Raw genomic sequence first — 24955 nt, 5'->3', positions numbered from 1 at the left:
GAAAACAACTTTTCTGCTTTTATATGTTAATAATATAATTTTGGTTACTGAGGACAAACAAGATTGTACAAAAACAAGATTGGGCGCAGGCCTGGCTAGGACATAGGCGTCCTGACTGTGACAAAGGTAACCTGTGTGATTGCTTGTTTGCTTGACAGCTGTTGGGAACTTCAGGGTCCTTGCTCTCCCTTCTTATGGTCTTTGCACTGGACCTGGAAACTCCAATAGAGAGCATTCCATCTCACGAAGGAGGGCAAGTGGGCACCCTATCAAGGAGCTACACAGAGCAGGGCCTTTTCACTGCTGGTGCCCATTGTATGCCTCGCTCTTCCCAGACCTGCTTTGTCTTGGCCTGTATTTCGGAGCTTTATAATTTAGGAAGATTTTGGAAGAACCGGTTGACAAGTCTTATCAGTCACTGACGTATGAGCGGATTTCATTTGCTGCTATTCTGGGCTTCTGGTGCACTCCTCGTGCCAGGATGACGGCAGCCCCGACGTGCTGCTTAGCATCCCCTCCAACCAGTGCAGCATCTTAATGTAGTGATTTCCCCCTCTGCATCCCTTTCATAACTCTATTTTTATAAATCACTTGTCCATCCATAGTTCAAATTTTTACTACAAGTTTTCTGTCAATCCTACCAATGTATGTAACTCTTGACAATAGCTTTTCAAATAAATTATTAACTTTCCCCATTCTTTATTAAAGAGGTCCTCTTCCTGGTTTCTAATTCTGCCTGTAAGCTTTGCCATCTCGACGTCGTTCATCAGTTTTGTATGCCCCTCTTCTTTGGTGGGAGTCGTAGACCCTTAGGGTCATCTAGTCCAACCCCCTGCAAAACACAGTCAGTCACAGCCAAAGCAGCATGGCTCCGTCAGTGCGGGATTTATGTATAAGCTAAGCCAAAATCCCTTATTTTGGCTGCTGATCCCTTATTTTCGAGGCTGCTGGTCCCTTATTTTCAAATCTGTAAGTTGACAGCTATAGCTGTGGAGGGGAGTGAGGGTCAGATGGAGCTTGTTAACCTGGGAAGGTAACTCGTCCAGGAGAAGGAAAATTCCAATCCTTAACCTCTGCTGCCTTGCAGAAGAAGTAAAGGCTAAGGAGTAAGCCCTACGCATATCCAGAGTGGCGTCCCTAAGGCAGTTGGACGGTGCCTTGTGCGTCTCCTTCCGGCAACTCCTGCAGCCAAGCTGGTGCCAAGTGTGTTGCTCTGCTTTCCTTTAGACCACATCAGCGAGGCTGAGACAGTGGTCTTGTCGTCTGGGCAGCCAGGTGCTGCTAAAGCAGCGGCTTAACTTCAACCCCGGAGGGGCATTCCATTCTCTTTCAAGACAGACGGATGCCGGCTGCTACCACAATTGCCTTGGACAGTGGAAATAGATCATAGCTGTCATGGGTAATAATAATAAATTTTATTTATACCCCGCCCTCCCCAGCAAAGACCAGGCTCAGGGTGGCTAACACCCAATATTAAAAAATTTTGATTGAAATGCAACTTAAAAACAAGATTAAAATACAACATTAAGACATTAAAATACAGCCTCATTTCAATGGAAACTCAAATCAAAAACTTTTTGGGGGATGAAAGCGTCAAGTCTTCACCAAGGCTAACTTTCCAGACTAGTCCTACATGGGCCAGAAAAAAGCCAGGGAAGTCCCCAAATGGGAGTTCCATCACAGGTGGACAAAGGAAAAAAGAAGAGGGGGAGGGAATCAAATTGATTCCAAGCCAAAGGCCAGGCGGAACAACTCTGTCTTACAGGCCCTGCAGAAAGAAATCAGATCCTGCAGGGCCCTGGTCTCATGAGGCAGAGCGTTCCACCAGGCCGGAGCCAGCATTGAAAAGGCCCTGGCTCTGGTTGAGGCTAATCTAACTTCCTTAGGGCCTGGGACCACTAGGGTGTTGCTATTTATGGACCTTAAGGTCCTCCGTGGAGCATACCGGTAGTAGCCATTGACAACCCTCTCCTCCATAAATTTGGCTATTCCTCTTTTAAGTTGCTTCCTGCGGGAGTGAGTCCCATACTTTAACCATGTGTTGCATGAAGAAGTTCTTTTAAAAAAAACCACCTGTCCTGAATCCACTGGTGAAGGAAGGGGGGTGCAGTGGGTGCGGTCCGCCCCGGGTGTCATCCCTGAGGGGGGTGATATCGCCACGCTCCCCTGGGACATTCGCCACAGGCAGCACCCCCCTGGGACGCTCGCCACTTGTCCCACTTCTGCAGGTGGCTAGCCCCGCCTCCAGGTGCGCAGCATGTGTGTCCCTCCAGGTGCTGGAGCAGCTGGCTCCGCCTCTGCCTGAATCTTCAAACATTGGATGTCCGTGAGCATGAGAAAGCATTCAGATAAGTGGGGCACTGGCCCCCACCTGCCTCCCCTCTTAGGTGCACCCATTCCAGAGGGGGCTGCTGCTTCTCAGCTTTCTCCTCAACCTCAGAACTGCCCTTGTAGAACTTAGCAGAGAGGAGGATAGGGAGAGAACCAGACTTAATTGGCTCTGCCTGTCATGGGCTCTGGCGCCCTCTGCTGTTGGCATTTCTGTCTCCTGCCCTACCAGCTGCCACTGCATATGATGTCAGGCAAGCCCCAGAGAGAGAGACACTCCAATTGCAGGGAGCCCAGGTGAGGCAGAGAAGTGGGGGTGGAGGCAGCTGGCTAGCTGGCCGCTGCAGGTGGGAGCCAGGCATGGCAATGAGTGACTGGAAGACAGGTCGGGTTGATGGCTGTTAGGATTCTAGCTCCATGTTTGCAGTCATGGGATTGTTGTCTATCACATGACAGTGTATGTTTTCATTCCACAGTGTGGAAAGTGACGGAGACAGGATGTTTATGTTACTGTGTTCCGTGAAGTGGGACTATTGTCCTTTGTTTCTTTCTCTTTGCTGTCTGGTGAGAAAGAGGACGGAGCTGAGGCAGAATGCTCCAAGTGTTTTATATGTAAATAAAAATAAAAAGGTAAAGGGACCCCTGACCATTAGGTCCAGTCGTGGCTGACTCTGGGGCTGCGGCGCTCATCTCGCTTTATTGGCCGAGGGAGCCGGCGTACAGCTTCCGGGTCATGTGGCCAGCATGACTAAGCCGCTTCTGGCGAACCAGAGCAGCACATGGAAACGCCGTTTACCTTCCCGCTGGAGTGGTACCTATTTATCTACTTGCTCTGGTATGCTTTCAAACTGCTAGGTTGGCAGGAGAAGGGACCGAGCAACGGGAGCTCACCCTGTTGCGGGGATTCGAACCGCCGACCTTCTGATCGGCAAGTCCTAGGCTCTGTGGTTTAACCCAAAATGCTGAGCTACTGAGTTCTGTTACGCGAAACGCTAATACTCTGCTGTTCCGTAAGTGTACTGATGCTTCTTGGTATCAGTCACTGTGATGTTCGGTCTGGAGAAAGCTTTTGATGCTCCTGAACGATCAACCAGGAAGGAGAGAACATGTCAGCCGGGCATGTGTCTTTACCAAGGTCCTACTTGCAAGTAAGGTGATCCTAACAATGGGGCCCCTTCTGTATCCTGGGATCCTTGGCCAGTGCCTGAGTTCAGACATGAAGTCATGGTTTGCAAACCTACTTCAAACTACGGGGTTTCTAAAATTTGTCTTAGCTAGCTGATATCAAACCGTGGTTTGCCAGCTCAGACATGAGCCATAAATAAGCCTCCTACAACCATGGTTTGCTGCGAGGTTTGAATTGGGCTGGAATAGTAGGCAAAAGAGAAAGTCATTTGACTACTGAATGCTTTCGAACCTTCCTCCAGCCACGGGTTTCCTGCTGAACTGTGGTCGTTTCCTTTGGTGGGGAGAACATTGAAATCCTGAAAAATGTCGCTGCTGGAAACTGCCACTAACAAAACAGTACCAAACCATCTCTCTAAAAACTAGGGTGGGTACCAGAAAAGAAAGGGTTGTCCCTGGAAAATCAGGAAGGTTGGTGCATCCCAGATGAGTTGCCATTTCCAGAAAGCTTTCAACTCCCCACTGAAATACCCCTGCAAGTCCTGGATTCCCTCTGCCACAAAATGTAACTCCTTCCGTAAACTCCAACGAACGCTAATTTCCTTTCCACCATTCTCTCTCCTTGCTGGACAAACACCTTTTTTGTATATTCTTGAGTAAGAGAGTGAGGTTTCAGCTTTTACAGAAGAACTGTCCCATAAATATACCTAGTGTATAATTACATATATTTTAGATTTCTTGCTTTATTTCAACAGCTGTCATTAAAGCATGTAATTGCACTATTTAAAAGGAGAGGGGAAATTACAGCCCCATTATATGCCCTCCATAAATGAAACGAGATCTGGAACACCCTCGTCCTTGCATCCTTTTAACATCAGTGACAGGGAGCCTTAGCCTGGGGGGGCCAAATGCAGCTCTTCCAGCCACCCCCCTCCTCTGACTCTCCCCCAAGCCACACCCTTCATAGGCCCGACTTTGCACCATCCTTGAATGGTTTTGCCTGGCTGGAATGTGCCCTTCAACACTGGCGATGCCTCTAGCTTGTCTGAATGGAGGATGGAGAAGGGCTTGTGAGATGTATTTCTTTGTATTTGTATTTGACCTATGAAAAACGAGGACCCTGGTGGCGCTGTGGTCTAAATCACAGAGCCTCTTGGGCTTGCCGATCAGAAAGTCGGCTGTTCGAATCCCTGCAATGGGACGAGCTCCCATTACTTTGTCCAGCTCCTGCCAACTTAGCAGTTTGAAAGCATGCCAGTGCAAGTAGATAAATAGGTACCACTGCGGCGGGAACGTAAACGGCATTTCCTTGCATCCTGGTTTCTGTTATGGTGTCCTGTTGTGCCAGAAGCGGTTTAGTCCTGCTGGCCACATGACCCGGAAAGCTGTCTGTGGACAAACGCCGGCTCCCTCGGCCTGAAAGCGAGATGAGTGCCGCAACCCCATAGTCACCTTTGACTGAACTACCTGAGATAGATAGATAGACAGAGATAGATAGATAGATAGATAGATAGATAGATAGATAGATAGATGAGAAAGGTGTGTCAGTGTGGTGCAGAAATTACTCTACTGGATCTGGGCCATTGATCTTGTTTTTATATAATAGTTTGTATTTGGTTTTACAAAGTTAAAGTTTACATTCAAAGTCATAAGTAATACAAAGGTAAATAAACAAAGATTCACTCAAATCTCTGGACTTTCCCCCACCCTTCCATGGGTTTCATCTCTAGTCCTTTTCCGCTGCAAATTTTAAGTCACTCCAATTTTTTTAAGCATCCCATATATTCCTAGTTCTTGTTACACTACAAGGGTTATTCAAATACTGCTAATTGTTTACAGTGGTCGATCTGGGCCATTAATCAACCCCCCTCCCCCTGTTCAGGTAGGAACATTACTATTTATTGTTAATTTATTTGCATATTTAATGATTGCTTGTTGCATTTGTGTGTCTTTCCGCCTGCATTTTCCCTGTTGCCTCTTCAGCTTCCAACGCCTCCTTCTCCTCCCAGTTTTCTCTCTTTTCTGCCTCTGGCCACTCATCAAAATCCCACCACCAATCCCCTGGCTCAGAGTGTCTTCCCCTGGGGGTTCCCTAGGGGCTTCCCTGGCTGGTGTCTCCCACCACTCCTCTGCCTCCAGCCGGTCCAGGGCAGCTGACTGGAAACTTACTTAACACTTCATTGGATGCAAACCACAAGGCATAGTTCCCTTTGGGTTGTATTCACACAACTCATATTCTGAGTAGACACCACTGAAAGTAATGTACAATAATAACAACAACAACAATCTTTATTACGGTCCAGAGACCCAACAAATCGTTACAAGCAAGACACAATTCATACAGCCTACCTCCAGGTTAAACAAGCATTTTGTTCAGAATATTGGGATCATTTGATCTTGCAACCACTGATAAAAACTTTGCCACTGCTAATGTTCTAGCATTTGTCCAGTCTTCCAATAGGAACCTGACATAGTGAGCCTCTCATTTTCCCGGGAAAGGTACCAGCAAGGGTAATATCAGTTCAGTCCTGGCTTGCTCATATTTTGCACAGTGCAACAAAATATGTTTTATGGAATCGATGTCTTGAGCACATGAGCGAAGTGTGTCCTGGTAGGGAAATCCTCTCAACCTGCCATCCAACACTGCAGAAGGGAAGACGTTTGGTCTGGCTTTGGTGAAAAGCCTTCAATAGTTTGGTACTGTCAGGTTTTTAATGTAAGGTGTTAACTTAAAGACATGCCCATATTGTACTCCTACTGCCAGCGGACTACAGACTGTGTGTGATCGAGACTGCAAGTCACTGTGTGCATTATCCCATAATCTTTGCTTTAATATCTTTTGGTAACCAAGGTAATACAGTTGGGGGGGGGGGTGACAGACCAATAGAGGTGGCTTTTTTAGCCATGGTTTTCTGCCATTTGCTGACAAATTCCTCATTGGTCAGGTGTTGGTACAAACACTTCCCTATGGAAAATAAAAATAAAAATAAAAATAAAAATAAAAATAAAAATAAAAATAAAAATAAAAATAAAAATAAAAATAAAAATAAAAATAAAAATAAAAATAAAATAAATGTTTATCTATACCCCGCCCGTCCCGGTTCAAAAACCGGGCTCGGGCGGCTAACAACAAATTTAAAACACTTAATTGTAAAAGCAGCATAAAGTACAGTATAAAAACATGAATAACAATAAAATTCAAAGTTCAGAAATCAATTTAGGGGAAACCCATCTAATAAGCATCAGATAGTCACCAGGGCTAGCTGGCTGAATTAGTCCTACTTGGGCCAGCGAGGAGGCCAGGGGAGAATTAGCTGTGGGGTCTCAGAGCGGGTGATCTTCATAAAAGGGGAGGGGGGAAGAGAAGGGAAATAAAAGATCAGGCTGAATTCAAATTAAAGGCCAGGAGGAATAGCTCTGTCTTACAGGTCCGATGGAAGGAGGTTAAATCCTGAAAGGCCCTAGTCTCATGGGACAGAGCATTCCACCAGGTTGGAGCCATCACTGAAAAGGCCCTGGCCCTGGTGGAGGATAGCCTAACTTCCTTAGGGCCCGGGACCTCTAAACTATGGTTATTCATGGACCTTAAGGTCCTCTGCGGGGCAGACCAGGAGAAGCGGTCCTGTAAATATGAGGGCCCTAATTAGTTGTGTTCCCTGTTTTCATCTGCACGCATTGTCTTGGAGGAGAAAAGAGGAGAGGTAACTCTTCTAGAACAGTGCTCGCTGGCTGCCATTTTTGTAAGTAATTGCGCTAAAAACAATAAAGCTATCAAATATCTCTTCAAGTTAAGCAATTTGATTCCCATTTGAGCCATTTAATCCGAGCGATTGATCAACTAAATGATCGTTCCCTCTAATACGGAACGCGGATGGTGTGTGCCGACAGGATTTGAGCAAAAATGGGGCCAATGAGCAACAGGAAGGAGGTATCGGGACGCTCAGGGAATTTGTGTACAAAAGTTTTGAAAAATTAAAACCTGAAGGGTTAATGCCCCGCCCCCTCAAAAAAAAAACCCTCAGTGAGGACTGAGCATGCTCAGTGGTCACAGAATGTCAGGGGATAATGAAGACAGAAAATCAGGGAGAGGAGATGGAAGGGCTTGCTTTAGGAAGCTGAAATATAAGCAGCCCTCCTAGGAAACAGGATATATGCTGCAACATTTTGTTACAGTTGTACAGTCCTAATTCCCTCCCCATGAAAGCTAGCAATGAGGAGAAAATTAGGCAGGAATTCTTTCCCTCATTTCTCTTAAAGGGAAACATAAAAGGGAAACACAGCTACAGTGGTACCTCAGGTTAAGTACTTAATTCGTTCCGGAGGTCTGTACTTAACCTGAAACTGTTCTTTACCTGAAGCACTACTTTAGCTAATGGGGCCTCCTGCTGCTGCCGCGCCGCCGGAGCCTGATTTCTGTTCTCATCCTGAAGCAAAGTTCTTAACCTGAAGCACTATTTCTGGGTTAGCGGAGTCTGTAACCTGAAGCGTGTGTAACCTGAAGCGTATGTAACCTGAGGTACCACTGTATACAGACACATGCTGCATAGACATTTAAATCATATTCCCTGCCCATGAAGAATCTTTGGAACTGTAGCTTACCCTTCACAGTACTATAATTCCCAGCGCCCTTGACAAACTACAGTTCCCATGATTCTTTGAGTGGGTTTTTTATAATAATATTTATTGTTTTTACAACAATTTAAACACTTACAAAAGAAAACACAAAGAAAAAACAATACATTATAATACAAAAACACTACATAAAATTTAACATAACAAAACAAAAACAATTTAAAAATACATCAAAAGAAAGAAGAAAAAAAAGAAGAAAAAAAGAAAAAGAAAAAAGAAAAAACTTCCAATATCTTATCTTTCTTTCCCATATTTCCACGGCCTCCTCACACCTCCCTTTTTGTATTCCACTTCTATTAATTATTTCAGCAATTCCTTACCATCTTCCCCTGTTTTCTATCCTATAATTATCTTAACACCTTTTAACCTTATTTTTCTTTAATACTCTATTAATCTATTTATGCTTAATTCCTTATAACATTTCTACTGAAGCCATATATTTTCATTCCAACATTCTTCTAACATTCATTAATTTTACAATATTTCTATAAATAGTCCTTAAACTTTTCCCAGTCTTCTTCCACCGACTCTTCTCCCTGGTCTCGGATCTTGCCAATCTTTTCCGCCAATTCCGTCTAGTCCATCAACTTCATCTGCCATTATCCAACACTTCAGTGCTTTTAAGAGACAGCCATTCTCTCAGCCAGCAAAAAGCAGATGATTCACAACACAGTTTAGGTGTCTGACACCTTTGAGTGGGTTTTTTGAATGTGTGGTGGGCATGCAGAGGTGGTTATACATCAGCAGGCGGCCTTAGTTTGTGGTGTTCTCTAATAATGTGCAGGAGCGAGAGCTAAACCGAGGATAATGGCATGGGCCCAGGAATTTCACTAGGAAAGGTCCACAGTGCATTGCATATTAAGACATAAACGTTGTTGTGGCACGTACAGTCATACCTCAGATTACAGACGTTTCAGGTTGCGTGATTTCGGGTTGCGCACCGCGCTGAACCCGGAAGTACCGTAATGGTTACCTACGGGTTTCGGCGCATGCGCAGAAGCGCTAAATCATGCTTTGTGCATGCGCAGAAGCACCGAATTGCAGCCCACACATGCGCAGACGTGCGGGTCACAGATTGCGAATGCTGCGGGTTGCGAACGTGCCTCCCGCACGGATCACATTCGCAACCCGAGCGTCAACCGTATGTAGAACAAGCTACGTGATGTACATTTTAAAACTGTCATCTATATTGAAGAAGGGTGGGCATGTTAAATAAATAGCAATTCCCAATTTATGCGGCGGTTACATTGCAAGGCACCATGCATTTACGTGAAATTGCCTATATTTGAAACACCGTCGGAAGAGCCTGCAAACACCCTCTAAACCCTTGAAAAACCCTCTGAAAAACGAGCAGCGCTTACCCAAAGCCAAACTCCGCCACAATCCACTCCCTCTGAACTTTTCTCAAACTCCAACTCTCCAGAGGCCTCAACGGTCAGCGCAAGAGCTCTTGAATTGCATTTGGAAAGGCTTGTGGTGTCTGGTGCTGTTTTTCAACCTTTGTGTCCTTTTCGGGCTCCTTCGGCCGTTCTTAAATTGGTTCTGGCTTTGCATACCCTCCAACATTTCTCAGATGAAAGTAGGAACGTCTCATTTCATAATGATCTTTTTACTATTTATACCCCACCCATCTGACCGGGTTGCCCTAAGCCACGCTGGGCAGCTTCCAACATATATAAAAACATAATAAGACATTAAGCATTTAAAAAATCTTCCCTATGCAGGATTGCCTTCAGATGGCTCGGGGGTCGGATAACTCGATACCCTCCAATGAAAAGAGGGACGTCCTAAGGAAAAGCAAGACGTTCCGGGATCAAATCAGAAACCGGGACAGCTTGTCTAAATCAGGGACGTCCCTGGAAAATAGGGACACTTGGAGGGTGTGGGTTCGGTGCAATGTGCACGGTTGCAGTTGGACGTGCGTAAATTGGTCGTTGCCTGTACACACACACACACAAACACACACACACAAGGTTAAACATCTGAGAATAATCTCAGTGTCTTCCTAGGGCGGCAGCAGCAGCAGCAGCAACTATCACCCCACAAGGAAAGTTATTGTTGAATTCTGAGGAAGAAGAGAGCCTCTGATGCAATAAAGGACCATAACAGATTTCATAGCAACATTGAAAACTGCTTTACTCTGGGTCAAATCATGGGTACACTGGCAGGCTGGGGCTTTCCAGAGTTTTCTGCAGCTCCTAGGGGCTGAGGTCCCTTTACCACCCCCCCCCATAAAATATTTGAGGGGGCTGGACCACCCCCAAAGTTGACGGGTATTTTCATTCATATGGTGTGCGTGTGCTGTGTCTTGTGGTCGATTATGCAGGGTGCTGGAGGAGACTCTTGAGAGTCCCATGGACTGCAAGAAGATCAAACTTCTCCATTCTGAAGGAAATCAGCCCTGAGTGCTCACTGGAAGGACAGATCCTGAAGCCAAGGCTCCAATACTTTGGCCACCTCGTGAGAAGAGAAGACTCCCTGGAAAAGACCCTGATGTTGGGAAAGTTGGAGGGCACAAGGAGAAGGGGACGATAGAGGACGAGATGGTTGGACAGTGTTCTCGAAGCTAGCAGCATGAGTTTGACAAACTGCGGGAGGCAGTGGAAGACAGGAGTGCCTGGCGTGCTCTGGTCCAGGGGGTCACGAAGAGTCGGACATGACTAAATGACTAAACAACAACAACATGCGGGGTGAGGCTTACCTGACCCCCATCCCCTCCAATATTTTATTCAAGTTGGCACCCCAGTTCCCAGCCTTTCCTGGAGACGCTAGGGACCTTCTGCACGCAAAGCAAATGTTCCGACCACTGAGCAATGTGACCTTCCCTTTTGACTAGCTCATGACAGACTAAGCATGCAACCCTGTGGGGAAATTTGTTGCTGGCTGAAACCCATGGTGATTTGGCCCCGATCCCCTACTGGGGTGCATATCTCCAGACACACCACCACTGGAAACCAGGTAATAATATAAATACGATGTCACAGATGTGCCAGTGGACTGTTCTGCCTAGGTTGGACTGGCAGCTTGAAGTTTGTTTAAATGGATTCCTTTGATTTTACCGCCATCTAGTGGTGTACTCCAGCATTGCTTAAATAAATAAATAAGTTATTAAACACCACTTCTTATGAAGGGTGTGAGATTGTAGTTGGGGACGGGGAGGTATGTATTTCGACCAACAATTAAATCAAAGGAATTTACATGCACACTTAAATCTCATAATCCAGCCGACAAAGGGACCTGATCTGGCCAAGCAGGCTGTTCCCCAAGGATCACTATTCATGGATCGCAAAGTAGGACACATGAATTTATGCAATGCCTGAAAACGAGTCCCTAAATATAGAATTAGTGGGCAGAAAGGGCTGCTTAGTACATGATTTTGCAGCTTGCAGCATCCCTGGCAGATGGTCACCTAGGCCCCATTGGTGATATGTGATATACCGTAATTTTCCGTGTATAAGACTAGGTTTACCCCCCCCCAAAAAAATGTAAAAAAATAGGTCTTGTCTTATACATGGGTGCTTGCAGCTGGCGGGCAGACGATTGGGGGCTTTGGCAGTCACGTCGGTCTGGCGGGTAATTTTTGATTTGCAATCCCTCCCCCAAAAAAGCTCAACAACTCTGGGAAATTTCCCCCCATTTTCTTTAATTTGAGTCCCCTCAAATAGGGGGCGTGTTATACACAGAAAAATATGGTAAATGTAAAGCAGTATTACACTAGTACCTCAGGTTACATATTCTTCAGGTTACGTACGCTTCAGGTTACAGACCACGCTAACCCAGAAATAGTACCTCGGGTTAAGAACTTTGCTTCAGGATGAGAACAGAAATTGCGCGGCAGCGGCCTGGCGGCAGCGGGAAACACCATTAGCTAAAGTGGTGTTTCAGGTTAAGAACAGTTTCAGGTTAAGAATGGACCTCCGGAATGAATTAAGTTCTTAACCCGAGGTACCACTGTATTATACTGTTTTTTAAAGCCCTGGGTTCCCCTCAAAGAATCCTGGGAACTGTAGTTTGTTAAGGGTGCTGAGAATTGTTAGGAAACCCCTCCCTGCCATTCTGCTAGCAGCATTCCTTAGAAAGATGGGTTCTTACTCTGGGAACCGTAGTCTCATAATGGGACTTAGGTAGGGTTGTCATACGTCCAGAATCTCCCAGACATACCCGGAATACTGCAGTCGGAAGCAGTGTCTGGGAGGAAATCGGCAAAATGTCAGGGGAAATCCAGATTTATGGCAACCCACGTTGTTGATTATTCTTAAAAAAATAGTTCAAAACGTACTTTGGGGGGAGGGCGATTTTGGCCAAAACCAAAAAAAGCTCAACTTTGGCCAAAAAAAGAAAGAAAGCTCAACTTTTGTGTCCGAATTTTCACTTTTTGAAATATGCCAGCCCTAAATTAGGGCTCTCCTAACAACTAGATACCTAACAGCTAAATATGACTTTAATTCAAACAGCAGCAGCCCATTCTACTCAATCTAATATACATAACCTAGATTGCACAAAAGTGAAATATGTCACATCAGAAAGGCATATCTCTGGTTGTCCCCCAAGTCTGAGAAGCTCATTTGACCTCAGAACGAAACCAAGCCTTCAGTACTGTCAGCCTTGTCCAGGGGTCTGCAACCTTTAAGACAAAAAGAGCCACTTGGACCCGTTTCCGAAGGGAAAAAAACTGGGAGCCGAAAAACCATTGCGACATTTAAAACAAACACCTAGTTTTTTGGGGGAAGGAAATAAAGGGGGAAAAAATTTATTTCCCCCCCAGGTGCGCTGCACTAATCCTGAAGCTTGGGGTGGGCTGAGCTCAGCGCGCCCCAAGCTTCTGGGTGCCGGCAAGCAGTCCGCTAGCCCTGGGAGAGCCACGGGGCTCTCCCAGGGCTAGCGGACCGCTGCGCTAATCCCGAAGCTTGGGGCGTGCGGAGCTCAGCGCGCCCCAAGCTTCTGGGTGCCGGCAAGGTCTCCGCTAGCCCTGGGAGAGCTGGGTCTCCCACAGCTAGCGGATAGCTTCCTGAAGCCTGGAGAGCGAGAGGGGTCGGTGCGTACCGACCCCCCTCGCTCTCCAGGCTTCAGCGAAAGCCTGCATTCGCCCCATAAGACGCACACACATTTCCCCTTCATTTTTGGAGGGGAAAAAGTGCGTCTTATAGGGCGAAAAATACGGTAAGTTTGGCGCTTTTGTTTTTGCTATTTATTTTGCGTTTTTATTTTTGAGGCTTTTTCAGTGAATTTGTTTTTGTGATTGTGTGAAACCCAGTTCAGCTGCTGATTGATTGATTGATTGATTGATTGATTGATTGATTGTATGACTGCAGAAATGGATAAAAGCCCCCCATCCAAACAATGACTATCATCAGTGCAGGCAAGGGGAAAATAATTTTAATTGTTATCATCTACAATACTGTCTTATTTATTTTATAGAACAGTACATCGATGATTGCTTTAATTTAATGGATCAATGGTCTCGTTAGATAGTAAAATTGCTGTTTTAGGGGTTGTTTTAAAATGTGTGGAATGGATTAATCCATTTTGCATTACTTTCTATGGGAAAGCATGCCTTGGTTTTGGAACGCTTTGGTTTTGGAACAGACTTCTGGAACGGATTAAGTTTGAGAACCTTGGTACCACTGTATGTGTATATATAACTTGAATAAAATATTGTGGGAGCCCAGGTAAGCCCAGCCCTTCATAATCGATCACATGACACAGCCCATCAACTTTGGGGGGGGATGGCCCCCGCCAATAGTTTATGGGGGGGGGGAAGGACCTTGGCCCCTAGGAATTGACTTCTATGACTGCAGAGAAACCAGGTTGTCCCTTGGCACACAGAGGAGCGTTGAGGGGACCTGCTGAGGGAGTACCATGGGCACTAATTTTCCTCTTGGTTTTAATGTATCCCTGTGGTGGTGGGGAGGTGTTTGTCTTCGGGACAGTGGCGTAGCGTCGGGGGTGCAGGGGGAGCCGGCCGCACCGGGCGCAACATCTGGGGGGGGTGCGCTCGCACTCGCATCTCTCTGCCCCTAGGGCAGAGGGGGCGCAAATTACTTGCCTTGCCCCGGGTGCTGACAACCCACGCTACGCCACTGCTTCGGGATGCCCTGTGGAAGAAAAAGCGACTAACAAATGGGACAAATAAATAAACGTCATCGCTTGTTGATTCCAGCCTCCAAATTCCCCTGAGGAAACACCCGACGAACACTTCCTTTTGGAAAACGGAGCACTTTGACGTCCTGGCACTCAGCTTGTTTAGTCATTTAGTCTTGTCTGACTCTTTGTGACCCCATGGACCAGAGCACTCCTGTCTTCCACTGCCTCCCACAGCTTCGAGAACACTGTCCAACCATCTTGTCCTCTGTCTTCCCCTTCTCCTTGTGCCCTCCATCTTTCCCAACATCAGGGTCTTTTCCAGGGAGTCTTCTCTTCTCATGAGGTGGCCAAAGTATTGGAGCCTCAGCTTCAGGATCTGTCCTTCCAGGGAGCACTCAGGGCTGATTTCCTTAAGAATGGAGAGGTTTGATCTTCTTGCAGTCCATGGGACTCTCAAGAGTCTCCTCCAGCACCATAATTCAAAAGCATCAATTCTTCGGTGATCAGCCTTCTTTATGGTCCAGCTCTCACTTCCATACATCACTACTGGGAAAACCATAGCTTTTACTATATGGACCTTTGTTGGCAAGATCGTGTCTCTGCTTTTTAAGATGCTGTCTAGGTTTGTCATCGCTTTTCTCCCAAGAAACAGGCATCTTTTAATTTCGTGACTGCTGTCACCTTCTGCAGTGATCATGGAGCCCAAGAAAGTAAAATCTCTCACTGCCTCCATTTCTTCCCCTTCTGTTTGGGCACTCAGCTACACAGATGCAAACAAAACGTTTTAAGTGTGTTGTAATGTGCAATATACAAATGTGACACTAGATGGCGAAAGCGAATTATGGAAGATTCAATGTACAGTGGTGCCTCGCAAGACGAAATTAATTCGTTCCGCAAGTCTCATCGTCTTGCGAGTTTTTTGTCTTGCGATGCACGGTTTCCCATAGGAATGCATTGAAAATCAATTAATGCGTACCTAGGGAAACCGCCTTCAGACCAGGTCCGGGGACAGTCTGTCCCCGGACCTCTTCTGAAGGCTGGGGGGGGGGACAAGGGCTTTTCTTCCCACCCCCAGCATTTTAAAAAACCCCGGGACAGCGGAGGACTTCTCCGCTGTCCGGGCGATCTTAAAATGCTGGCGGGCGGCATTTTAAAATCGCCCGGGACAGCGGAGGACTTCTCCGCTGTCCGGGGCGATTTAAAAGCCCCTGGGAAGGCAGGCAGGGGGGACAAAGACTTTCGCCCCCCGCCCGCCTTCAGAAGGTGTTCCCGCCCCCCCCGCCCCGCTTCGGAGCAGCGTTCCGAAGCGGGGCGGCTGGGGCAGGTGTTCCCGCCCCCCCGCCCCGCTTCGGAGCAGCGTTCCGAAGCCGGGCGGTGGGGGCAGGTGTTCCCTCCCCCCCGCCCCGCTTCGGAGCAGCGTTCCGAAGCCGGGCGGTGGGGGCAGGTGGGGAGAAGCGATCTCCCCGCAGCCCCTTGCTTCAAAAGAGGTCCGGGGGCAGCGGGAAGCGCTTCCCGCTGTCCCTGGACCTGGGGCTGTGGGGAGAAGATCGCTTCTCCCCGCCGCCCCTTGCTTCAAAAGAGAAGACCCGCTGTCCCCGGGGCAAGCTTCGTTTTGCAAAGCAAGCCCATAGGGAAATTCGTCTTGCGAGGCAACTCGAAAATGAAAAAACCTTTCGTTTTGCGAGTTTTTCGTCTCGCGAGGCGTTCGTCTTGTGGGGTACCACTGTATTTTTCAAAATACTTTCACAGCATTTTTTCATGCATGTGTAGATTCTACCCTGGAGTGATGAATTTTGCAAAGCGGCCCCAAATGGCACAGTGCCCCCACTGCATCCAGCTCCGCCTTTAGGGGGCGCTCCTGGGTCACACACAGCTCCGCCTGCTCCTCTTCCCAGCTGCTCCCAGAATGCGTGATGCCACAGTTGCTGCTCCTGTTGCTCCTCCCACCTGGGGCGGAGCTTGTCAGGCAACAGCATCAGACTCCGCCCTGCTCCACGCTCCTGGGGACTTGAGGGCCAGCAGCTGCCACCAGCCAGTCCCAGGAAGGATGCAAGGGGTCAGCATGGGGGGCAAGCAGGGCGCATGCCCGGAGGAAGGGCTCACCCCGCGCCGCTTCCTTCTGTGGGTCTGTGGCAGCAGCTGGGAACATGTTTTATTACATATTCATGATGCTCCCCTGTTAACTTCCACATTTTTATAATATAGATAGATAGATAGATTAAAAAGTGTAAACTGATATAGAGATGAAATGAATGGTATATATAATTAAATTCATCTCTGTACAACTTGATATTTTTAAGTGGGAGGGGGTTAAAAAAAGGTAAAGGGACCCCTGACCATTAGGTCCAGTTGTGGCCAACTCTGGGGTTGCGGCGCTCATCTCACTTCATTGGCCGAGGGAGCCGGCGTACAGCTTCCAGGTCATGTGGCCAGCATGACTAAGCCGCTTCTGGCGAACCAGAGCAGTGCACGGAGATGCCGTTTTCCTTCCTGCTGGAGCGGTACCTATTTATCTACTTGCACTTTGAGGTGCTTTCGGACGGCTAGGTAGGCAGGAGCAGAGACCGAGCAACGGGAGCTCACCCCGTCGCGGAGATTCGAACCGCTAACCTTCTGATCGGTAAGCCCTAGGTTCTGTGGTTTAACCCACAGCGCCACCCAGGGTAACATTAAACCTACATTAAATGATAAAACAAAACATTCCAAAATAAAACACTGCAGAAGAAAACCAAATCTAAAACTTACATTCAAAGCACATGAGCATAGCCAGGATTTTTGTTGTTGCTGGGGGGTGGGGTAGCCAAAGTTGTTGAGTTTTTTTAGAAAATAAAAGTTGAGAAATCACAGCAGGGGGAGGCAGGCTTCTTCTGGGAGGGGTGGAACCTTAAATAATTGAGTTCTTTCAATGCTTTTCAATAATGTTTGTGGATTGGGGGGGCAACCCTTGGCTATGCTCATGGCAAAGCAGAATAATTAACAGGAAACTTAGAATGATTTTAAAATAAAACAGATATACAATACACATTTAAAACAGCATAATTAGCGAGAGAATAAGGTATTGTGAAAGGGCCGTGGGTGGCGCTGTGGGTTAAACCACAGAACCTAGGACTTGCCAATCAGAAGGTCGGCGGTTCGAATCCCCGCGACGGGGTGAGCTCCTGTTGCTCAGTCCCTACTCCTGCCAACCTTGCAGTTCGAAAGCATACCAGTTGCAAGTAGATAAATAGGTACCTCTCCGGTGGGAAGGTAAACGGCATTTCCGTGCGCTGCTCTGGTTCGCCAGAATCGGCTTAGTCATGCTGTCCACATGACCCGAAGCTGTACGCCGGCTCCCTCGGCCAATAAAGCGAGATGAGCGCCGCAACCCCAGAGTCGGTCATGACTGGACCTAATAGTCAGGGGTCCCTTTACCTTTAAGGTATTGTGAAACATATATGTGCTGCTGTTGCTGTCAGTGGTGGTTCATGTGGAAGCTCAGACTCGATGACCTTGGTCGTAGACAGAGAGCATTAAAAAAATACAACAAGTGGTCCATACAGCATTGCACATTTTGGATATGTTACATGAAAGCTCAGATACAATGTGGAACTGAACAGTTGGGGAAAGTTGTACAAAAATGGAGTGAACTGCAATATGAATACAGCCTGTCCTTTGGCCACGGTGGCAGAGACCTGGATTTTGGTTCTGATTGGCCACTGTGAAAACAGGATCTTAGATTAGATGACTTCTGAAAAGAAAATGTTAACTTATAACAAACAGAAACACACTCCTTGACTCTCTTCTACAGATAGCACCCGAGATAGAAAGCAACCAGAATGCTAAAATACACACAAATGTTACTAAAACCGTCTAATAATAAGATTTATATTTTTTAAGCGTACATGAAAAGCAACAGTGACCAAACGCCAATCAGTGGCCCCGCGATCAATGCAAATATAAGTTGTGCTTTAAAAAATCAGGGTGAGACTGCACAACGATTCTCTTCACTTTAGCCTTTCATGATTCTGTTCACATCCTGTTCAAAACCTAATTTGTACTCTGGTGCCACTCAAACCACTTCCCCTTTCTTTCACTTTCCAGATAAGCTGGCTTTATGAAATGCAGTTATTTTCTGTGTGCATTTAAATCTGCATGAATTAAAGATAACCAGCAGAGGGCACCGCTTCCAGTGGGTGACAAACCAATGCTAATTTTCAGCAATTGAATTTGAAATACTAAACAGCTGAATCAACATTCTCTAAAGTGTGTTGAACACATTTTCTGGTTATCTGAATTAATATTCTTTAGCCCATTCCAGCCCCAGTCCAGCCCCAATAACATCATGTCACAGCGTAAGTTTGAATTATTGTTGTTGTTATTAATATCACAAGGATTGAAACGCAACCACTGCCTTCAAGCTTGCAGTCAGGCAAAGCACAAAAGGCGGGGTGGGGGTGGGGGAATGACTGGTATTGGATGGTGACGTTTTATCTCCATGCTGAATATTTGTGGCCCCAAAGTTACAAAGGATCAAATAACAGTGTCAGACCTGAGTTTAAAAAAAGTTCTGCATGCAACAGGTTCTTCATCTCTAAATTAAAGCTTACCAGTGAATTTGATGGATAGGTTTTCATTGCAATTCTTAATAAATAAATAATATCCCAACCCATGGTAAAGGTAAAGGGACCCCTGACCATTAGGTGCAGTCGTGGCCGACTCTGGGGTTGCGGTGCTCATCTCGCTTTACTGGCCGAGGGAGCCGGCGTACAGCTTCTGGGTCATGTGGCTAGCATGACTAAACCGCTTCTGGTGAACCAGAGCAGCGCACGGAAACGCCGTTTACCTTCCCACCGGAGCCTTACCTATTTATCTACTTGCACTTTGACGTGCTTTTGAACTGCTAGGTTGGCAGGAGCTGAGACTGAGCAACGGGAGCTCACCCTGTCGCAGGGATTCGAACTGCCAACCTTCTGATCGGCAAGTCCTAGGCTCTGTAGTTTAACCCACAGCGCCACCCGCATCCTATGGTACATATGTTCAAAAGAGTGCAGCCACCATTTCTCCTTTTTCTCAAAGAAGCTTTGGGTGCCCTGCATTCCTCAAATCAGAAAGTGGTGTGTGCTTTTTATTCAATACTATAAATACTAGTATTTATTTAATACTATTTGCACAAATTTGTAAACTGCTTAACATTAAAATAAATATATACCCCAAAGGGCGAAGAATGTAAAATCATGGAAATGCCACTAAATGCAAAACAAACATCAGAATAATAAGTTCAAATATCAATGGTCCATGTTTGGGTCAGAGTTCAGGTGAAGCCTGTTTAAACACATAACTTTTTCAGCTTTGAAAACTTTTCCCTGTTGATTGTAACAAAACTTTTTTTTTTAATGAATGAATCTTTATTTGCATCGGCCATCTCAGTAAAACAACAATACGATATACAATGAATAGAAATAAAAAGTCAGTTATATAAAATACATTTTAGGGATTTGAATCAGTAGTCAAATAGTGGACCTTATTCTGATTGCCCCAGCTAAAAACCTTGCAACCTTTGTTGTCACCTGCTTGTCTTGATCTGCCAAGAGAAAGGACACTGTGGCAGTGGCTGGGAGACCCAGAATGGACAATAAAAAAGGGGTGATAACCTCATTCCGCAAGAGTGCAAGCCAGCAGGGCATGCGCCACCAATTTGGTACTGCCATCTCCACGGGGACATAAGCGTTTTTTGTGTGGAATCTGTTGGAATCATCCCTCAAGTACAGTGGTGCCTCGCAAGACGAAATTAATTCGTTCTGCAAGTTTTTTCTTCTTGTGAGTTTTTCATCTTGCGAAGCACGGTTTCCCATAGGAATGCATTGAAAATCAATCAATGCATTCCTATGGAAACCGCCTTCAGACCAGGTCCGGGGACAGTCTGTCCCCCGGCCTCTTCTGAAGGCTGGGGGGGGGGGACAGGGGCTTTTCTTCCCACCGCCAGCCTTCAGAAGGCTGTTCTGAAGGCTGGTGGTGGGAAGAAAAGCCCTTCTCCCCACCTCCCGCCCCGCAAGCTCCGGGGACAGGAGGGCTTTGCTGCCGACCGCCAGCATTTTAAAAGCCCCCGCTATCCCGGGGCGATTTTAAAATGCTGGCGGGCGGCAGCGAAGGCTTCGCTGCTGCCTGCCAGCATTTTAAGATCGCCCAGGACAGCAGAGAAGTCTCCGCTGTCCCGGGAAGGCAGGCGGGGGGGAGCAAAGACTTTTGCCCCCCGCCGGCCTTCAGAAGAGGTCCAGGACCTCTTCTGAAGGCCGGCGGTGGGCGAAAGTCTTTGCTCCCGACCCCCAGCATTTTAAAAGAGGTCCCTGGAGATTTCCCTATGGGCTTTCTTCTTGCGAAGCAAGCCCATAGGGAAATTCGTCTTGCGGAACGACTCAAAAACGGAAAACTCTTTCGTCTTGCGAGTTTTTCGTTTTGCGAGGCACCACTGTACAGCCAAGGGCAATCCATTCAATCTTGCGAGAGTTAAAGCACGTCTATATTTTTGAATTGCTAGGTGATGCAGAGAGGGTGCCAGAGAGTCGAAATGGGAAGGTGGAAAATAGTCATACCACGGGCAAAATTTCCTTATTGTGGCCAAGTTGTTCTGACGCTCAATAACATTTAGGCGCTGACAAATTAGACTGTTTGCTTTACTAAAACCCAAAGTGAGTAGCTGTTTTGGTGATAAACCACAAGAGTGAAGTTTTTGATAGACGGTTTTAGTCCAGGCGCTCTTGTGACAATCTTGCAGCACTAGGGATATTAGACCGGGGGGGGGTTGAGTTTAGGCGAAGCCAATAGTTAAATGCCCTACGCCAGATAGCCACCATGTGCACAGGACCAGATAGGCCAGTGGTCTGATCCTGCTGGGCTCTTCTTATGTTCTTAGGACACTTTCCTAATATTGAAAGGGAGGGAATTCCAGAGGGTATATATCAGTCTGAAGCCAAGAGCATCTTCATCCCTACCCCAATTTCAAGTCCTGCTGCTGCCCCCCTCCTTCCCAAGTAGACATGTTCATAACAGCGGTAAAGCACATCCTTTTCTCCACAACAGGAGCAACGAGATCTCCTGCTGAACTGTTTTGCCAGGCCGTTAAGCTTTCAGGGCAGTTGGAGGGTGGTTTTGGCTTGGCACATGATCCATCCCCTTTGTTCACTAGGCTAGGTTTGGTGGCGCTGTGGCCTAAACCACAGAGCCTCTTGGGCTTGCCGATCAGAAGGTCAGCGGTTCGAATCCCCGTGACGGAGTAAGCTGCCGTTGTTCTGTCCCAGCTCCTGCCAACCTAGCAGTGCAAAAGCACATCAAAGTGCAAGTAGATAAATAGGTACCGCTCCAGCAGGAAGATAAACGGCGTTTCCGTGCGCTGCTCTGGTTCGCCAGAAGTGGCTTAGTCATGCTGGCCACATGTACACCAGCTCCCTCGGCCAATAAAGCGAGATGAGCGCCGCAACCCCCGAGTTGGTCATGACCTTTACCTTGGTACCTTGGGTTACAAATGCTTCGGGTTACAAACTCCACTAACCTGGAAGTGGTACCTCGGGTTGAGAACTTTGCCCCAGGATGAGAATGGAAATTGCATGGCGGCAGCAGGAGGCCCCATTAGCGAAAGTGCACCTGAGGTTAAGAACAGTTTTGGGTTAAGAATGGACCTCCGGAATGAATTAAGTTTGTAACCCGAGGTACCACTGTACTGCTACATCTGAGGTACACCTGTGCTTCTTTCTACTGCAAAGAGAGGGAGCCTGCGGCCCTCCAGGTATGCTGGACTATGTTTCCCATCATCCCTCACCACAGGCCATGACGACTGGCCCTAATGGGATCTGAATTCCATCAATATCTGGAAAGCCAAAGGCTCCCCAGCCCTGATTCTATTGAATCAACACAGCTGCCTGCACTTTTGAACTTCCCTTGGTGACATGACTATGGGCGCCGTCACTTCGATATTGATCACTCTACTGTGGGCTTTTCCCCTCAGAGGAGCTTTGAAGCTCACACAAAGAGGAGTCACAAAGGGGTGGGTGGGTGTGATGTTCGTGTGAAGGAGCCAGAATTGCTTTCACCACCTTCCATTCCAAGGGCTGCTGAGGTACACATTGTAAGAACATTAGGATGCTGTCCTGTCTTGAGTCAGGTTGCTGGCTGTCCGTCTGGTTCAGTATTGCCCACACTGACTGGCAGCAGCTCTCCAAGGTCTCGGGCAGTTGCCATTTCCCCAGCTCTACCACGTGATGCTAGGGGTTGACCGTCTGTGTGCAAAGTGGACCGTCTGCCACTGAGCTAGGACCCTTCTACCCAGAAGACTGCAGCCTCAACTCCCCACTCTTCCTCAGAAGAGCTTTGGAAACCTCAAGAAGTCACAAAGGTTGGTGTTTGCTGGCGTTGTATATTGATGGGGAACCAGAAGCATGTTCCACAACTTGTGTGTGTGTGTGTGTTGGTGTGTACCCAGAACCATATTCACCACTGTATGGGTATTTGCATATGAAGAGGAGTTTGGATTTGATACCCCGCTTTATCACTACCCTAAGGAGTCTCAAAGCGGCTGACATTCTCCTTTCCCTTCCTCCCCCACAACAAACACTCTGTGAGGTGAGTAAGGCTGAGAGACTTCAGAGAAGTGTGACTGGCCCAATGTCACCCAGCAGCTGCATGTGGAGAAGCGAAGACGCGAACCCGGTTCACCAGATTACGAGTCCACTGCTCTTAACCACTACACCACACTGGCTCTCTATATTGGTTGCTAACTTCACCACTCTCTCTCTCTCTGTGTGTGCGTATCTTTTATATGTACATTCATACCTCATGTTATGTCTGCTTCATGTTCTTTCAGGTTACGTCCCGCAGTGACCCGGAAGTACCGGAAAGGGTTACTTCCGGGTTTCGCCGCTCGCGCATGAGCGGTGAATCACAACTCGCCCGTGTGCAGATGCGCTGCTGCAGGTTGCGTTCCTTTCATGTTGTGAACGGGCCTCCTTAACAGATCCCGTTCGCAACCAGAGGTACCACTGTATATGGTAAGCCCACAGCTTCTGTGCATTTAACTTATGTGCATACAGCTTTACACATGGCAAAAAAATGGGGGGGAAATAAAAAGGTGGTAGGCATCCAGGGAAAAAAGATTTTAACACTTGCCATTGGCTCCAATATGTTTTGACTGCACATGATTTTGGTTTTAGGTGCGATTCCAGAACGTAACCCCCACATAAGTTGTGGGCTTACTGTATTTATGTGTGCGTACCCAGGGGTATCTTCACCAGCTTATACACCTGTGTGCATGTATGTGTACATTTATTACGGTGTACCCAGATGTATCTTCACCACTGTAGATGTGTCTGTATATAAATATGTGCATATTAGGGTGTACCCAGACGCATCTTCACCACTTCAGATGTACGTACATGTGCGCTCTGGTGTACCCAAGAGCATCTTCATTATGTGTGTGTACTACAGGGGTGCCAACTTGAATAAAATATGGGGGGGGGGTGTAATCTGAGCCCTGCATAATTGATCAAAAGATGCAGCACACACACACCATGTGAATGGCAACACTGCCAACTTTGGGGGTGCCTGGCCCCCTTACATATTTTATTGGGGTTGGCTCCTATACAGTCGTACCTCGGTTCTCGAACGCCCCGGAACTTGTACATTTCTGCTCCCGGACAATCGAAAACCAGAAGTGAGAGTTCCGGTTTTCAAATGTTCTTTTGGAAGCCAAACGTCCGATGGGGCTTCTGATTGGCTGAAGGAGCTTCCTGCAGCCAATCAGAAGCTGTGCTTTGGAAGTCGAACGTTTCGGAAGTCGAACGGACTTTCAGAACGCATTCTGTTTGACTTCCGAAGTACAACTGTATTTATTTGCTCAATAAAATGTCTACACTGCTTGATTGTTAAAAAAAGGAAATCCTCAAAAGCGGTCTACGAAAATGGCAAAACCGAAAGGGGGAAAAATAAAAAAATATTGCAGCCATGCTTTGAAACATACATAAAGTTTTGGGAATTATAGGGACAGAACTACCCAAACTGTATAGAAATCTATTCATGTATGATACTACAGCGGCAAGAATGTTACTTGCCCAAAAATGAAAGAAGTCCCAGTGAAAGAAGAACAGATACCAAAACTTATGGAATATGCAGAAATGGCGAAACTTACCGGGGGGAAAAGAAACCAATGTAACTTTTTTTTATGAATAAAAGAATGGAAACCGTTTACTGAATATTTACAAACTGTAAACAGATAAGAACATCGGCAGGATAATTGCAATAACCTACAGTTTTATAAGAGCGTACATTTAAAGTAGATGGATCCCTGAGCAAATTAAGTTAATTTGGAATATGCAGGGAAATATATATATATATATATAAAATTAAGGAGCTGCAGGAAGGAGTTCCGAAAGATTAAAAGGACTGTAAAATTTGAGATGTCAAATGGTATGTTGTCAGTTAGTGTTACGTTATTACGAGTGTATGGTATTGGTTTGTGTCGTTTTTTATGCAGTATGTTTTTCATGTAGTATGTAATTTGTTCTGCAATAAAGCTTTAATATTTTTTTAAAAAAACACGACTGTAAAATTATGGAAACGTATAAAATTGAAAATCAAGAATAAAATCATCATCATCATCATCCATACATAAAGTTGAAATTCCCCAAATTGGAAATTCCAAAATCATGTCCCTGCGTTATCTATCGGCAGGAGGTGCCTGCCCCATAATAACCCCCTCGTGGAACGCGGTGGGGTGTGTGTGGGGGCGACTCCCCCCCACACCCCAAACGACGCCTCCCTT

General features: G+C 46.7%; 1 long non-coding RNA gene across 1 annotated transcript in view; it reads right to left on the bottom strand.

Moving 5' to 3' along the window:
• The window catches only part of LOC308576080, a 114454-nt gene that overhangs the window by 10391 nt on the left and 79108 nt on the right, over window positions 1-24955 (bottom strand). The gene's annotated exons all lie outside the window — the stretch shown is intronic.

Source organism: Podarcis bocagei (assembly GCF_964188305.1).
Source record: "Podarcis bocagei genome assembly, chromosome: 16".
In the NCBI taxonomy this organism is placed as follows: Eukaryota; Metazoa; Chordata; class Lepidosauria; order Squamata; family Lacertidae; genus Podarcis; species Podarcis bocagei.
Note: the sequence above shows the minus strand (reverse complement) of the source record. Positions and strands in the feature narration are given on the sequence as shown.